Raw genomic sequence first — 13,933 nt, 5'->3', positions numbered from 1 at the left:
CAGTATATGGATTTTCAAAAAAACCCTTTGGTTAGTAACTATATAACTTTTCATGTAAATATTTCAATAAAAAATTTGGAAAATTGAAAAGATAAGTAAAATCAAAGTTCACCTGTGTAATTTTTATGAAACATTCAGTACATACCTTTGTAGAAAGCATATGATTACTACGATATCAGATTTTTCATAAAAATATTGCAATCAATAAACTGAAACATTTTTTTTTTAGACGCCCTATATATAGAAACCTATTTGAAATTTTATATTTTTTTGTTATGGAAAGGTTTAAAAAGATGAATCCATATATAAAATTAAATTGCGGCGTTAAATAAAAAAAATAATCTTAGGTTACCTCGTCTGAGATTGAACCCCGACCTAACGAATACAACGGGCCGTTTTTACCAATGCGCTATCTACCGCTTCAGCGACAATTCGTCTGTATTGATATTTTAATTGTCATTCACAGCTGAAGTAATTAAAAATTTTTGTAATGTTAAATTTGCATTTTTCTAACACAAAGTCGTCTCGCAAAAGATCCACAATGGGATAAAACAGATAAATAACATTCCATGACTCGGAAGAGTAGTTTAGCCCCAATTTATTTCTATAATTCGCAACTTTTGATGTTTGGGGAGTAAGTAATACTAATGCAATGCAATGTACATATAGTAGGTAACTAACGAATCAAATGTACTAATATAAAGGGTTTAGGTATTATGAATTGTAGTATGCAGTTTTAGAGGGCAAGTACTTACGTTAATTCGGGGGACAGGTATCGTAATCGTAGGCATGTCAAACGGTAGAGCTGCGAAAATGTAAATAACAACCTAACCTAATAATAAGAAATACCTTTGTATGTCGTGGCGTAGCAATGTATTAAGGTTAAATAACGGTCCGCCGCGACCCTACAGACGTCTTTCGCGTTTGGCGTGAAATTATTTTGACATAATCTGACGTTTCTAACGACGTTTGAATTTTCTCCGGGTGGGCGTGTCTTAAAGCTTCAATCTTACGGCTCGCGAAATGGCCATCTGTGGTCGAGCAGACCCCAAAAAGAAGGCAAAATTAAATATGAAAAAGCGAAAAAAACGTTACAAAAATGCCCCCGACCGACTAAGGAGGAACGACTGAGTATCTGTGCCAAGTCACACGCCGTTTCGAGGCTCGCACAGAAGGAATTTTATGGGGTAAACTTCACATTTTTCGGCCTTCGTAGACAGCGCATTTTAACGTATTTACGGCCACATATCGAATCCCGCGTTTGATTTCGCGGAATGTTGTACATAAAAAGTTGGAAGAAGGCACCCGGTCGATAAATATGAGCATTTTCGGCACGGTTTTAAATAAAATGTCGTAGAAAATGGGGGAAATAAAAAATAAAAAAGCCGTACCCGCGCGCGATTCGAGGCGATCGGCGACCGCCAGATTTCAGGGGGTGGGCGTGTCGGACTATTGCTTTTCACACAAAAATTGGGCCGCGCCCCTCGCAGAGCCCGAGGAAAGCTCAAAATTCACCTCGAAGACGGCAAAAAATCGCCATCGAAATACGCCGTTCGGACGGAGGAAGGCAGGCGGGGGGCTTCGCCCCCCGCGGGTCGCCGCTTCGCGGCTTCCCCGAAAAGCCTATGTGGCAATAAGTCGGCGCTTTTTCGGGGCGATCGTGCGACGCAGACGGAGCTATCAGATTTTAATATATATTGATTAGCCCTCATTAATATTTATCTTTTTGAAATTAACAATGGATATTGAGATGAGCTTACAATAATTCAAAGAAACACACGTTTACTAACGCACGCGCATTGACAATAGCGAACGAAATAGTCTTTGTCATAGGCATACTATGTCCACGACTTCGGTACCATGGTGCGACAAAGCGAACGTGATTTTTTTGTCTTTGCCTTGGCAGTGTCGTAGGAGCTAAATAAAATTCAGAAGATAAAAAGGTAATTAAATTTGTAGCTGTCTAAGAAACCAACGTAAAAAAAATTCGAAACATTTCATTATTTTAAATAATCAATCGAATAGTATAGAAAAATAGTATATTATTTAACGAGCGTATAATGTAGGCTATATTACACGAGCCGTAGGCGAGTGTAATATAGCCATTATACGCGAGGCAAATACTATACTTTATCTACGACTACTCACTCATCATATTGTTTAAAAAAAATTATAATTTGTAGATTGGGAAACATTTATTTAAAATTAGAAATTTTTATAATGAATTATTTAAAATTAGCGTATGATTGGATTGCTGTTACTAGGGCAACTAAAGTTTAATTATTTATAAAATTAATTCTAAGGTTATGACAATTATTAAAATGTATGGTTGGAGGTGTTTTCGTAGTATTAATATTTACATCACTGGTCTTATTGGTAATGGCAAAATTTGGTCAGAAGCTATAAGGGATACGTATAAAAATTCATATTCCACACCTGTGGAATATGAAACTCATATTCCACGGGTGTGTAATATGAGTTACATTATGTACTTACTATCACAATTATAATGCGTCTATTATTAAATAGTCGTAGATAAACGTTTTAATTTTGTTAAATCATTAAAATTAACGATTAAAAATTTGATTTTGTTATAACTTTCTCATTAAAAATTAAAAAATATATCTATTTCTCTGAAAAGAAAAGTTACATTTTTTAGAGCAGATTGAAAAAAAAATTACAAAATTCATTCATTTTTCTGTTTGTTATGATTTTTTTAAATTTCTGAAATCTTCCCTTAACTTCTAGCCTCCCTAACTCTGTTAATTTTAATAGTACAAGAAAAAGTCAAGAGGCCATTTTTATGTAGAATTGTATGCTTTACAACTTTTTTTCTAGCCCTTACCCTTTTTGAGTTATCTTGAAAAACCCCTTTGTTTTATATTTTTTCACCCTTGGCCGGGGGTTGAACAAAAAATTACTCTCACTTATTGTTATAATATACCTTAAACTAACTCATATCAAAAATTCAGCCAAGTTGACCAAAATTTCGATTTAAAGGCTTATTTAATTGGACTATAAGCAATCACTAAACGAGCTCTTTAGCTCGCAGCTCCTCAAGCTTCCCTCCTAGATCCGTCCTACCTACGGTGTAGACCCCCAGAGTGACTCAGTATTAAGCTCTGCTATAGTAAACAGCGATAGGTTCTCTACGAAGACTTCGAATATAAGCTATAGTGCCTAGTTTCTTCGATCCTCCATGGTACCGTTATTGAGGGACATTGTTTCGCTTGATGCCTGCCCCTGCTTCCTAGAGCCCTCCCCTGTGCCGGTGGTACGAGCACAGCGAAGTTCTCTAAACGCGAACGCAAATTTCTTCACCACCTCATCGGTTCCCGGGAACAGGCCGGAACGTAAGCCCGTTTTACGTCGTGCCGGCAGAGCACGAAGCAAAATTCCTTTTCACCGTTGGTCGTTTTTTTCATGGTTGGGCCTAGTGACTTCCTCGAGGGCGTCTTATGGTCACACCCCGTTATAAGAATGCTGGCTCTGTCTTGATGCTTCTGTGGCTTAGGGTTGGAGCCGGCGGCAAACCCAGTGCAAGGCCTACTGGTGGATTGCTCCTGTTCTTACTTCTGTGGTGTTAGACAGCCGTAAATTCCTTACAGGCGCTCGGCAACGGTTGAATAATTCCACCGGTGGTTATTCCCTCATTGAGGCACCCGTTTGGCACATAGATGGGAGTTTAAAGTCCGCAATAAAAATTGCAGACTAGTGAATTCTTTAAATGCTGCAATGAAAATTGCAGACTTGTTATTTCATTGCGTACACTTTCCCTCTTTGCAAGAGTTTGATCGAATTCTTTTTGTAGAGTCAATTGCTGGCCGGTGCTCAGCCAACTGACTCTTGGAGTACCCTTTATATCGCGAAATCGGACTTTAATAAAGTCACGACCTGGGTTGCGAATTTAATTTGGAATAATATTAAGTTAGGATGCGCATTAAAAACAGGCGAGACCCTCACGCGTTGATGGTTGGTAGTCTAAAGACGTTCTGTCGCGCCAATATCCTTGGCAGGAAAAATTACCTCGGATGGAGCGGGGCCGAGCGGGATTATCGCTCTTTACCCACTTCATCGCTGTAGGCCCGGACGCCTCGTAGAGGTAGGCCCTTTCCCCGTCATTCCGGGCCGCCAACGCGGCCGGATTCAATCGGTTCATGGGGCCTCCTCCTGTCCTGGCTGGGCCCTTTCTACTGGCGCTCTTCTTTCTTCACCGGCACGTCTGTGTATACCCCCAGGGGGGTCGTATATCGATCGCAAACGACTGGGTGTGGTGGTTTTGGGTGAGGTCGTGCAGCTATGCAGCTTAGGAAGCGCTTTGCTGTTTGCTGGCGTTCCAGCGGAAGCATGTTTGCTGGATGTTCCTCACTTCCTCGGGTGTCGCCGGCCTAATGTCGTCCCTGTCGGGTTGGCGTCTGTAGCGCCGTACGTGTCGTTCCACCTCGTCGGCGTGATCCTCGTCTTCGTCGTCGAGAAGGTTTTCCCTACACTAATTCGAGGCTGTCGGCGAATGCCTCGGCCTTTTCATACCTAGTGTAGACGATCCCGTTCTCTCCGTGAATCGGAGGCATAGGCTTCCGGGTGGTCCTCAGCGTCCGTTGCATCGTCCACAGGCTGCGGTCTTCGGGGTTCAGTGACTCCAGATGTCGTTGCCACGAGTCCTGGTAGTGCTCCTTTAGGGCCGCTTTTACCCTCCGGTTCAGCTGGTTTAACGTCTGCTTATCCCGGGGGTGTGCTGTCCTCCTCTCCGTCGTTTCCGTGGTGCTGGCTTCCAAGGCGGTGTGGATATCCGTCTCAAGGCTCGCGAGGGTAGCTTCGAGGTCCGCCGCGTCGCGTACGACCTGAATGGGTGCGCATATTCGTTGCATTTCTGCGCGGAATAGGCCCCAGTCGGTCCGCCGCTTGGCAACGGTGTCCTCGCCGCGACGCTCGTCTCCTAGAGTTAGGAGAATAGGAGCATGGTTTGTCGCCCCCTCGTAGTGCGTCGTCAGATCGGCGTCCATCGGTATTGCCCTGAGCAAAGCGATATCCAACACGTCTGGTCTTCCAACTGCACCGTATTACGTCGGTCCATCTGGTCCATACGCTGCAAGTCCTCGTGGTTCTGCAAGAATTGCAGAAGCACCCTGCCACGCGTGGTGGTAGCGGGAGCTGGGGGGCTGATAACAGGTCGCCACGGCGATGTCTCCATACCTGCGAGTACGGATCGATACGGCGGCGGCTTCTATGTTTTCTAGCTGAGGAACCTGCAATATATGGTGATCTATACCTCTTTTTATCAACAGGGCCACGCTTCCTCCGTGTCTGTTTCGGTCCCTGTGATACACTAGGGAGCCAGGAATCCTAACAGTGTTTGTGTCCTCTACTTTGGTCTCTTGTATCGCCTTCACGTTCACGTCTAGACGGGGCAAGAGCTCCTTGAGTTCGATTTTTCGCCCCCGGAATCCATCAACATTCCAGGAGGTACTTCTGAGGGACTGCACACAAGTCAGAGGGTCCATTTACTCCTATAACAGAGATGGCATTTTACTGAAAAAAGCCGACATCGCGAAGTACATCTCCCGCATTTGTGCCAGCATACTGGCCACATTTACGGGTTCCGTGCTCCTGTCGGTTTTGGGCCCCCCTTGGGTGCCGCGGCGAGGCCCTGCTTCAATTTGGCGGCATCGGCGAAGCTTTTCGCCGCCGTTACCTTCGGGGTGTGTGCCAACTTAGCCTGTTGTTTGTCGGCTTGGGGGTCCTCTTTGCGCTGCTACTTCTTGCTCCTGTCGTATTTTTTGGGAAGCTAGGGCATCTGCGGCAGCTGGCGGGATGTTCCCCGCCGCAGTTGGCGCACTTTGCCGGGGTCTCGCGCTTCTTAATGCAGTCTACCGAGTGGTGACCCTCGCCGCACTTCACAGACTTGACAGTTGTGGTGCAACGGCTCTGCGCGTGACCGAAGCGCTGGCAGCGATGGCACTGCGTCGGCTCGATTCTCGCCTTCTGCGGTTCCACCCTGACGGCTAGGTGGCAACATCTTGTCACCTTGAGCAGGTCCAATTGCTCCTGGGGGACTTGTACAAGTACTAAGGGCATGGAGGCCTTGTTCCTCCGGCTCTTCATTCTGAAAACAGATGTTATTTTGAAGCCCTGTACTTCGAGGTCAGACCGAATTTCCTCGTTGGAAATTCCGTCTGGTAGCCCTCTGATCACGGCCCTCAGCAGCCGCTCGCTTGGGAGAGAGAAGTTGTGAAATTCCTTCCCCTCATCGGCGAGGACACGTGTGAGGCGTCGATAATCATCAGGCGTTTGCGGGTGAATGGCGATGCCTTCACCCGTTAACCTGGCCCTTGTGTAATTTATTTTTCTGTTTGTCAGACTCCTGCTGACCTCCGTCTACTGCTCCTTCTTGCGAAGGATGACAGGCGGTATCCTCTCGGCTTTCTCGGCAGGGGCCGCGTGCTCTGATGTTGTCGCTGGTACAATCTCGGGGACCTACACCTGTTTATATGCTTTGCCGGGGGAATAACGGTCGTTTTCGCGCGGGAAACAATCAGAACGCGCCAAAATTGTAACGGTTTTTCGAGACTCGGTGTGGTCCCGTCCACGTCGCGTTGAACGGATCGGCGGATTGACCTGGCCAGCCACGTGTCATGACCTCTTCACCGCGAATTCTAGCGGAGCGTCTCGGGGTTCAAGGTAGAGGTTTCGCTGAAAGACTTGTTGATCTGATCCTCTCTTCTTTTTCGGCTGCGGTGCGTGTTGGCGGTGGTGCGACCTGCGGTGGTATTGCCCATTCGCTTGGGCGCTTGAGCAATCCCCCGTCATGATCTTACTGGGCATCATCCCCGTAGAGGCGTTAGTCCGATTACGTAGTACGAAAAGCGTCTCGTTAATGTAGGCATCCCACCTATGTGCCGATTGACGTCTTGTTCGTTTCTTAAACTCTTGGACTCTTCGCTCTACTGGGTTTGCCCTCTGGTGATAAATCGCGGAATAATATGGCGTGATCTTCAACTCTTCAAGACACCTTAATCAGAACGTCTATGCTCCAGGTGTGTGCCGCATCCGTAGGCACACGAGGGCGGAGGGGAGCTCTAGGCTGACTACTTTGGTCAACGCACATACGAGGCACCCTTTTACGTGGTCTCTCATGCCGGGCCAGTCATTGTACCTTTGGATGGACCTTAACGTTACATCCCGTCCAGGATGTACGGCGAGCACAGAGTCGTGCTACTCTTCTATTACTTCTGCCTGTATCGTACTCGGGACGTACAAGGCTCTTCGGTCGCCATGCTTCCATATAAATGGGAGAGCAAACAAAACATTTTTTCTTAATCCTTCAAAGATTGAAATGCATTTAAAAATATACGTTATTTTTTAGATAACATAAATGAGAATTTTTCATAAAATGTATTTGTTTCAATCATAGGTGAGATAATAACTGATAATTACTTCCAAAATAATTAGCTAATCATCCGTAATTACCATCAAAATGTATGTAACATTTTGTCTTAAAAAATTACATTTTCCATTGCTATTGAATATTCAACTATTCAAATCAGTAGAATTGAGTTAGATAAAATATAACGCGAAACACAATATGATTCTGACGAAACAATAACATATTTTAATATAAAAGGACATAAAGATTCTACTTACAAATATGTTGAAGATAATTGTTACACTTCATAAAACTTTGATTCCAATAGAAACAGTTGTCTGTATATACAAGGTGTCCCAGAATAACGTGTACAACGAAAGACCACAGCTTTGTGGCCTCAAAATAGGCAGATCTAGGCTAATTCACCTATATCCGAAATCGATTAGTTTAGGTACTAGATACCCTCAAAGTTGGTGAATATTTTTTTAATTTTGTATTTAACTCGAATATCTATTAATCGATATTGATTATTTTTGGGGGTGTGGACTTTTGCTTTCAATCTACACAATTTGGTGTTATACAGAGTGTTTTTTTTTAATCTACAACTCCTGCAAAATTGATGTATGGTGATAATATCCGTTCATAACTTTTTCCTCTTTCGGGCAATAATGACAACTACTTTTTATCTGATAGGTGATACCATTTGGAAGTTTCTGGGCCTCTTGTAGAATTTTGACTAAATGAGCGGTTTGCGTACAAAAAAATATTTTTTAAATGTCTACATTATCGTGCCACCCTTATTACAGTACTTAAGAAAGAAAAACCAGTTATATGGCTTTACAAATTATTATGTAGCTCATTCGTTTATAGGCAGTGGCCTGTTGCTTAATAACGATGGCGGTTTTACGTTTCAATTTCATAATTTTAACTGCAGTACTACAAAATGTGTTATATGTACATGATATACACAACGTAGAAGAAATGTATGTGTGCTACCGAAATGCCAGCGAAAGTGATACGTGTCCGCATACGTTAACTCAGATGAGGCATACAGTAGTTAATGGTGGAAAGTTGAGGGTCTTCGGGGCACCAATTCCGGAAGATTCTAAATTCTACAAGTTGAGAATAACATTTCAAGATAAATCGATTGGAGATTTCGATGTCTGGAGACCATTACCTATTTTAAACTGCTCCGATTATGAAGATGTATATGTAGACGCACTCATCGTGGCGTCTGAGGCTACGAAAACAGATATGAATACAATTTCTGGGCTTATTTACTTTATAACAGTTGCTACAATTGCGTTAGTACTGAAGAGCATCGCAAAAATCATTCAAAAGTATTATGGTATTAAGTTAATGTAGCGAAAACAGCATAAACGCCACATCTTTGCCGCAGCTCTCCAGATTGATTGGTATCAACAACAACATACGGTTTAGTAGCGCAGCACCTTCAAGAATTACAATCCTACCACCTCCATTGTATAATACCACTGATTGTAACAACTTACAATGGGCAATATTCAAATTGTTATCAAGGAACAGAGCGACTAAAAACACAACTTTTGTTCTGTAAATTTAATCATTAGATGTTCGATTATTCTTCAGTATATCATAATCATGTGTAGCAATAAGTGCTTTTAGCATCTTTAGTGTCTGGTAGGAGGCCAATCGAAGTAATGCGAAATTCCATTCCTGAGGACGAATGTTGGGGACCGCCTGAAAAGGTTTGCCGGATATGTCGAAGGCGAGAACGAAACGTAATTTTTCTACCTTGCGGTCACTTGGAAGTCTGTTGTATTTGTGGAATGCATATAAAATTTTGTACTTTCTGTTAAAAAGAACTTGATGCCATTGTAGTAATTTAACTGTGTATTATAATAAGCTATAAAAATAAAATAATAAATATATATATTTCTTGTTTCTATTAGATTACAATTTTTGCTGACTTGGGGATTTTAATGGAAATAAGATACTAATTACAAGTATGTTCTGCGCATGTATTAAACATATTTTATTTTTGTTCATATTTAACGTTGAATCTCAATATCAACGATCGATCACGTGACCTCAATCGAATGATGCAATACCTGATGGGATTGATGTAATACTGTTTGGAGTTCATTGATCTCTTTTACTCTCTTGTAGATTACAATATATGCCAACGTGGTAATTTTAATGGAATTAAGTTATTAAGTTACAAGTATGTTCTGCGCATGATAAGAAGATGTAATGCTGTTTGCAGTTTATTTCTTTAGTCGCACATGGAATACATTTTGTGTTCGGTAGTTCCGTTTCATCAACACATTTGATACATTTGTATTTAACTGGAACAGACATATTGCACAAAATCATTAGAGCACTCGCCGTTATTACCTTTTGAAATAAATGAAATACATTACAGTTATAAGAATTTATCACTTCCCTCTCCAAAATTCTATTCCTCTCACCTCTCGATAAGCACGTTTTAAACGAAATTCCCTGTATGTACTTTTAATATAAAATAATGTCCTAATTTCTTCTTGCATGCTTAAGACTCGTATCTGGATTAAACTATTAGGTATCTAATTACACTTCTTACTGAGATAACATATTAATTTTATTATTATATTTTCTGTTAATTTATAATTTTGAACTTACCGCCAGCTCCGTCTAATCAAATGCTTATTCGCATGCTTTATAATTTCAATACATATGCTATTTCCATTATTCATCTTTAGTTTTAAATTTTTCGCTAATTCCACTCATATGCTGATATTGATGCAATTCCGAGTAAGAACGATGTAATGCTGTTTGGAGTTCATTGATCTCCCTTATAGGTATGATTTGTGTTGACTTATTGACTTTATAGTAATTAATTACATGTTCTGCACATATATTTTCTCACATTATTTTAGTTTTTGAATTTACCTCCAATCCCCTTATGCCGAGATCTACTATGCAGGCATTTAAATTTTAATGTTACATATATTTTATTTCTTTTGTTAACAAATAATTTTGAATTTACCGCCAATTCTATTAAACTAATTTCCTAAATAGCATAGAATTCTTCTAGTAATTAAATTTTTTATTAGATAGACAATACCCGCGCCATCTACTAGCAGCGCCATATTGGCTACGTAATAAAAGATCGAAAGAACTTATGCGATATTATGCATCAGAAAGTGCTGGGGACTATTATCCCTTACAAACAGCAACAGGTAATAAGAACCCCGTATACAATACGATTATTTCTGGGACGTATGTGCGAGAAGAGTTGTTCCTGGATATTGCTTGCTGGTTATCTCAGGAATTCTACATGAAATGCGGTAAAATAATTGAATTTCGTAAACGAATTCAAGGTCAAGCACCAACAAGATAATGAAGCCGGGAATTTTGTTCTATCAGTTTATTATTACGTAGATCGATAATCATGTTGAATTTTTTCATATCATGATAGCCATCGAAATAATTATGAAAATCATAAGATAATACTTCTAAATTTTGATTTGAATTTCCCGCTAATTCCACTCATATGCTGATATTGATGCAATTCCGAATAAGAATGATGTAATACTGTTTGGAGTTCATTGACCTTCCTTATAAGTATGATTTGTGTTGACTTACTGATTTTAAAGTAATTAATTACACGTTTTACACATATATTTTGTCACATATATATTATTTCTATTATTTCAGTTTTTGAATTTACCGCCAATCCCCATCATCCCGAGATCTACTATGCAGCCATTTTTTTAATATTACATATATTTTAAATCCCCCATCAATTTCAATGTGGTGCTGATCGAACCTAAATCGAATGATGCAATACCGTATTAGAATGATGTAATGCTGTTTGGAGTTCATTGACCTCTCTTATCATGATTTATGCTAACATTGCGATTTTGAAGAAACTAAGGCACTAATTACAAGTATGTTCTGCGCATGCATTAAACATATTTTTTATTTTTGTCCATATTCTAAACATCAATCTCAATGGTTGCTCATGTGATCTCAGTTCATAATGTGATCTTTATATTTACCAAGTTCAGCTCGAATGTCATTTTGCACCAGGAATTTGTGAAATAGAATCTGTTATTCAAGTTTGGACAAGCATTTTGGTTACACCTCGTATAAATATATGTATTCTTTAAATGTTTAATCTAGGATAAATCTAGTAGTATTAAACTAGATAAACACTTTTACTAAGGAACTTTAATTGTTGACGATAATATATGTATAGTATATTATCATTAAATTACTTGAAAATTAATATTCTCAACGTAACATATACAACATAACAAACATTTCGACTTTTACAAAACCATCAATTTGTAGTAAAACGGCAAATCTTATGTAAATGAATTATTTTCGTTCAAAATAATGTTTATATAAAAAGCGGTACAATAACTTTATCTTTTCCTACAACTTTTTGAAAAATAATCAAAATCCTTCATAACTGCATCATTAATTAAATTAGTGATTTAACTTGTTCTATTTTGTCATTTTACTCATACGACATAGATGTAGATCTGAAGTTGAAATAAAAACTAAATATCTGGAATTATTATTATTTTTGCTCCAATTTTAGTCTAAAGCATAGCGATCTTGAGGTTTTACTTATATCATGTTTAAGAGAAAAAATCAGTAATGAAAAAATATTCTACATCTCACCCTTTACCTAACAATTTATGCAACAAATATAATAGCCACTTTTTATATTATAACTGATATTCCATCCAACGGCATTTCTTCTCCATATTTATAGTGTATTTTTATAAAAAAATAGATGTAATGGTCTTTACACATACTCCCATAACTAAGGTATATATGAAGGGATCGAATTTACCATTCAGTAACAATCTAACAATTCAATTCCCCCATTTTCTCTCAATCATACAACTTGTATATAAGTTACAAGAGTTGTGTTACTTAAAAAAAACATCCGGTAGATGTACAAATATGCGCATGTCTGTTGCTCGGATTTTGTATACGTGGATGATGCTTTTACGTCAGTGACACAGATATTTATTTCAAACCGTTAGCGAAATATAAGATATCTTGTGCTAATGCACATGTTTTTTCGTTCAAGAGACCTGAACGGAGTTTGAATTTTTGATATTTGTTTCATATACCCACTCAATTTCTGGCGAATGAACCCCGGCTGTTGTCGTGCTTTGTGATGACACATGTATAAAGGTAACAATACCATTTTTTCTCTCTCTCTCTCTCTCTCTCGTTCTAATATTAAACTAGTACCTATTGAATCTGAATTTTTAACAGATTTAAGAAGCAGTCTTAATAAACGGTGTACACATACTGAGATTTTCTTTCTCATTCCATTCCTCTCCTCTAGGTACCTACATTCTTCAGACCACTAGCAGCAGCAGCAGTCTACAGGATGTTCTTAAAGAAGCGACATGACAACTCTTAGATTTTAAAAGGTTTTTATATCTGTTGGTTTGTTCCTTAATACGTTCTCTCCCAGACTTAGGCTGAACTTTTGCTTTTTCAATACAATTTAATATTTAAAAGAATAAGTAGTTAGCGTTGGTCACATGGGCTTTAATATGAACTTAAGATATATATATATACAGATGACACGGCAGTATTAAGATCGGTTTCTATTAAACTCATTTCCTAAATAGCATAGAATTCTTCTAGTAATTAAATAGATAATGCTGCTTCTGAAGTGGTCTGAAGAATGTAGGTACCTAGAGGAGAGGAATGGAATGAGAAAGAAAATCTCAGTTTGTGTACACCGTTTATTAAGACTGCTTCCTAAATCTGTTAAAAATTCAGATTCAATAGGTACTAGTTTAATATTAGAACGAGAGAGAGAGAGNCCTATTTGTATTGTCTTGTGCCGCACTGTTTACACTAGCGTCAACAAAAGTTTCAATAAGACGTTCCAAACGATCTAATCTTTCAGTGCACAACCGATATGGGGCCGGTAACTCAGGTGTTGTCGACCGATCACTGTTTTCCGGTGCAGACGCCCCTTCACGTTCGTTCATAAAACGACTCGTGCGTTGTTCCATAATAATAACAACTGTTCTTATTATTTTAATAATTACTAATAATTGTTTTAAATCACTGTGGCACACGGGATAATATCCCACCGCTGCTTGAAGTAAATTCAAGTCAGAAACTATTTTATTTAGATTTTATTGAAAAGTAACAAGAACACGACCAAGCTTACTTCACAGTTGGTATCGAATTAATATATTCCAATCGTTTTATCCTATTGCTAAAACTTGATACATCAGCTTATTCATATATATAGATTAATGTTTAGAAACCCGGGGCCTGATTGCTGCGCTGGTCTTGTTGAATAAACATCATCATAATTTCCGAATAGTGTATCCAACTTGACCTTCGCATGGGAATCCGTTACAGTTTCGGCCAGGCTACCATGTATCTATATCCTCGTAGATGTTTTCCCTGTAAAATCAAATCTTTTGTAATTCAAACATGCGACATATAGAACCCCGTCGGTCAATTTATTTCGTGTAGACCCCGTCGGTCAATTTATTTCGTATAAACCCGTAGGTCAATTTATTTCGTGTAGACCCCGTAGGTCAATTTATT

The sequence above is a fragment of the Anoplophora glabripennis genome, unplaced genomic scaffold, assembly GCF_000390285.2.
Source record: "Anoplophora glabripennis isolate ALB-LARVAE unplaced genomic scaffold, Agla_2.0 scaffold606, whole genome shotgun sequence".
In the NCBI taxonomy this organism is placed as follows: Eukaryota; Metazoa; Arthropoda; class Insecta; order Coleoptera; family Cerambycidae; genus Anoplophora; species Anoplophora glabripennis.
The sequence above is the reverse complement of the archived record's forward strand: the minus strand, read 5'-3'. Positions refer to the sequence as shown.